This window comes from Euprymna scolopes, chromosome 14 (genome assembly GCF_053919585.1).
Source record: "Euprymna scolopes isolate OS-2025 chromosome 14, ASM5391958v1, whole genome shotgun sequence".
Classification (NCBI taxonomy): Eukaryota; Metazoa; Mollusca; class Cephalopoda; order Sepiida; family Sepiolidae; genus Euprymna; species Euprymna scolopes.
This window is the reverse complement of record NC_136495.1, coordinates 133,808,403-133,812,966: the sequence shown is the minus strand read 5'-3', so window position 1 is coordinate 133,812,966 and position 4,564 is coordinate 133,808,403. Positions and strand designations below refer to the sequence as shown.

General features: G+C 48.0%; 1 pseudogene; it reads left to right on the top strand.

Moving 5' to 3' along the window:
- The first annotated feature begins 4,140 nt into the window (after nucleotides 1-4,140).
- Nucleotides 4,141-4,284, top strand: LOC145293543 (U2 spliceosomal RNA; annotated as a pseudogene).
- The last annotated feature ends 280 nt before the right edge of the window (nucleotides 4,285-4,564 follow it).

The window sequence follows — 4,564 nt, the reverse complement described above, 5'->3', positions numbered from 1 at the left end:
AGATTTCGCCTGGATAACCCTGGGCGGGAAATGTGGGCGTGGCATCCTAATACCCCTTCCTACCCAAGTACTTACTTGGATCGGATGTTAGTTAGAAGAGGCGATGTAGATTTCCTATCTTGCCCCACGTTCCACTTTTTAGGACACTCGGACCATAAACTAGTTATGGCCCGTCTGAACTTGAGCCCTAGGCCTAGACTGGCCGGATACTGGAAGTTCAACAGCACTTTGTTGGAGCTGGAGGACTACCGGTTGAAGGTTACAGAGATAATCTAACGGACATTAGTGGGGGCGGTTACCTGGAGTAAGTGGTGGGTTAGTCTCAAGGCTAAGATTAGACGTTTCTCGGTCAAGTACAGCCAACCCCTCGCACTAGATAAGGCTAAGGCCAAGAAGCGTACAGAGAATAGGCTAACCCAGGCATTGGAGGGTGGGGACCCCCTAGAGATAGCACTAGCTAAACAAGACCTAAGCCGCTTGGCTAGCGAGCGGTACGAGTGCCAGATAGTTAGGGCTAGGCTAATGAAAGTCTCGAACGAGGCTGTTAATGTTGACGCTGTTGAGCGTAAGGCTGCTCTAAGGCGCGGCTCGGACGGGTACATTCGAAAGGTAAACGACCTGGAAGGGCACGCCGTCGTGTCGACGCAGGAGATTTGCGAGGGGTTTCGAAAGCATCTATCGGAGCGCTTCACCCAACTACCCAGACTCAGGGTCGAAGTGTTTGGCAGCTATTTGGGCGACGCCCCGCCTCACGGCGGCTCGAGCGGCTAGCTGTGATCGTCTTGTCGCGGAACATGAGATCATTACTGCGTTGAAGCAGGTCGGCTGCAACAAGTCCCCGGAGCTTGATGGTCTACCCTACGAATTCTACTTGAGGCTGTCCCCCATGTTGGTCCCTATTCTGAAGGATATGTTCAACCATTGGTTTGTTCAGGGCTCCATCCCTGGGCAGGTGACCAAGGGAGTGATCACATTGCTGAGGAAAGGTCAACGGCATGGAGGGGAGGAAGATTTAGACGATTCCAGGCCCTTGACTCTGCTAAACACAGTGTTAAAGATTTTGGCCAAGGTTCTTGCGAATCGGTTACAGGTTGTCATCACTGACTTGATCGAACCAGAGCAGAGCAATGCTGTGAAGGGGAGATCGATTCAGGACAATCTTCATCTGATACGCACGATCATAGAGGGGACAGAAGACGACGCCGAGGCCGCGCTGATCAGTTCGGATCAGTCCAAGGCTTTCGAGAGGGTGGACCATAGGTTCCTGGGATCTGTGCTGGAGGCCGCCGGATTTAATCAGCAAGTGGATCTCTGTACTGCATGACAGGCCGACGGTAGCGGTGCAGATCAACGGTAAGCTGTCTGAGTCTTTTGCCGTCTCCCGGTCGGTGCGACAGGGTTGTCCGCTGTCGCCTCTCTTGTACGTCCTGGCGTTGGAACCCCTCCTTCGCAAGTTAAAGGGACGAGGCGATTACACCAGTCCTGCGCGGGATAGTTCTCCCTGGAGGCACATGAGCCAGGGTTTCCGCGTTCGCCGATGACGTCACCGTGTTCGTGTCTTGCCCCACGGACATTCAAGTGGTCACCGAGGCACTCGCTCGATATGAACAAGTTACGGGGGCCGTCTTCAATCGCAGTAAGTCGGTGGGTCTGCGGTTGGGTGCTTGGACCGGAGTAAATTCGCTTCCGGGCATCTTCAGTTGGACCGACGGCCCGGTTCGGATCCTTGGTGTGTGGTTCGGACCGGGTCTCCAGCTGAAGAAAAACTGGTCGGAAGTAGAGGTCAAGTTCGAATCCTCTGTTAAGACTTGGGTTCGAAGGAAATTGTCCTTGAAGGGTCGGGCGGAGGCGTGTGCTACATATGTCTTTCCGCTCATCCTTTACCGTCTGTCTGTACTTCCCCTCCCTGCAAAACGACGAATCAGCTTACAGGAGCACCTCGACACACTCTTGTGGAACGAGGGTAAGCATAATGTTTGCAGAGAGGTCTGTGTTCGAAATCCGAGTGAGGGAGGCTTGGGACTGCCCGATCTCCTGTGTCACAAGCACGCAGAGAGGTTGGCCTTCCTGAGCCGTTCATTGTACGTAGACGTTCCATGGGTCACTGCGGTTGAAAGCTCGTTTTCCAATCTCACACCTGACCCCTCGGTCGAAGCACGGCGGAGACCGAGGGGGGAACAAACATTCTACGCCGAATGCCGGTCCGCACTTAGAGCGTTGCCGGGGACCAGTGTCCTCGAACAGTCTAGGAACAGGCTTTATCGGGAGCTAGTGGGGCGTAGCAAAAAGGAACCGCTAGTGAAACGGACGGGGATGTCGTTGGAGGAGGTCCGCTCCCAGTGGAGTTGGGCGCCGGGACGGGACCTTCTTACAAATTCGGAATTTTCCCTTACCTGGGCACTTGTCTGGAATGCACTGCCCCTCCTTGAGGAACTCAACCTTTACAATGAAGAAACCCGGGTCTACTGCCTGCGCTGCGACGAAGACATGAGAGAAACGGCCGGTCATGCCTTTTTTCCGCTGTAGCAGGCTCAAGACCCTCCTAGGGTACGTCAACGAGATGACGGCTCGCATCGATGCCAAGCGCTGGCTGTAACTCGACGAATCATATTTTTTGGAGAACATTGATCCGCCGCTGCCTAGGGAGAAAAGAATGTTTTTTTCTAGCGATACTAGCAGTAGCGAGGATAGTCATATGGATTACGAAGTCCGCGAAGGGATATCTGTTCCGGATCGGGATCTGATAGTCTACTTTAAGCATCTGCTTAAAGTAAAGGTCAGATGCGATTAGAAGAGGTTGCCTCGAGTGGCCTTTGACAAGAGGTGGGTGCATGACGCTAGCTTGTGCATCCGATGAATTCCTGTTACCACCATAGGCATGGCACATGCGGTAATGGGTCCTACGGAGCCCATCCCGCTAGGTTAGACAAATAAAAAGTAAAGAGACTCTTGACTGGTGGTACAAATGAGATCCTGTCCCTCGATTTTTTTTTTGGTTTTTTGGCACTAGAGAACCTTCCGAGGCTACCCTACCACTACCCCCTCCTATTTTTGTTTTATCATCCCCTGATCAACCCCAACTCGAAGGTCGCCACCTAATATATTCCCCCTTTTGTTTTTAACAATCTATTTATTTTACTCCCAACACCCGATATGAAGTCTTCCCAATCCCCATTAGGGATCTCCCCGCTTGTTTTCGGTGCCCCGGAAAACAGTAGACGATCTTACTACGTAGATTAGCTTAGGGAGGGACCTTACTAACAATGCACTAGTTTTATTTTTTGTACATTTTTTTCTATATTTCCCACTCCCCAACACGAACTATTTTTCTTCCAAATTCAAGAACTTTTTATTTTTTCCAATGAATTGAACTTTTTCACACACACACACACACACACACACACATTTTAATATATTAAAAAAATGCGCGCACACACACACACATACAGAAATTGTATATATATATATATATATATATATATATATATATATATATATATATATATCATTTTTGTAAAAACGCTGGGGTTTTCATTAGTTAGCTTTTGATTCCACAGAGTGAATGAGGTATTGTGGTAAATGTTGCCAGCCAAGATTAAAGTCGCCACATACTCCATTTTTACTTTAGTTACAAAGACCCTGCAACACTCCCCTCCCCAGATCTTATAGGGCCTTGTGCCTAAATTTGTTTTGTCTTTTGGAGATTTTACTTTTTTAAATGTTTTAATTTTATATTGGAATTTTTTTAATTGTAATTTTTTTTCTTTAAACGAAATAAATTAAATATAAAGATCAAAGTGTAGTATCTGTTCCGGCAGATACTGCAAGCAAAGGTCATATGTGGGAGCAACCCCACATATAAGACCTTGGTCAATGTAGGGGCAACCCTTCATACCAATTGTCACTATCCAGCTCCCCTACTCCCCAGGGAGTTGGCCCCCATTTCCCCTTCACTCCTCACATAAAAATCGGCCTTGTGCCTAATTTGTTCGGTAGGGGAGCAAATAAATACAAACCCTTCATACGAATTGTCACTAACCAGCTCCCCTACTCCCCGGGGAATTGGCCCCCATTTCCCCTTCACTCCTCACATAAAAATCGGCCTTGTGCCTAATTTGCTCGGTGGGGGAGCAAATAAATACCTTTTTCTTGGCCTTTTGGCCAAGATCCAAGTGTAGTATCTGTTCTTACTACATGCTCTACTTATGTTTGTAACTTTTCCTTTATCACATAGCTGATCAAAGTGTAGTATCAGTTCTTAATAGATGCTGTACTTACGTTTGTAATTTTTCCTTGACCACATGTCTAAGATCAAAGTGTAGTACATCTTTTTAACAGATGCTGCACTTACATTTTCAACTTTTCCTAGGCAATAGAAGGGAAAAGCTTACATGTTAAGGCATTTTTAGTTGCATGCAAATCACTTCATCAGTTGGTCTGTAACACATTTACATTCTTTTTTAAGCAAGGGGCGTGGAGTAACATGTTTCCCCCGATTTATCAGAGAGGGACCTATGTTTTCAATGAGCCCGTCTGTCCGTTAGTCCGGATGATTAACGGATAA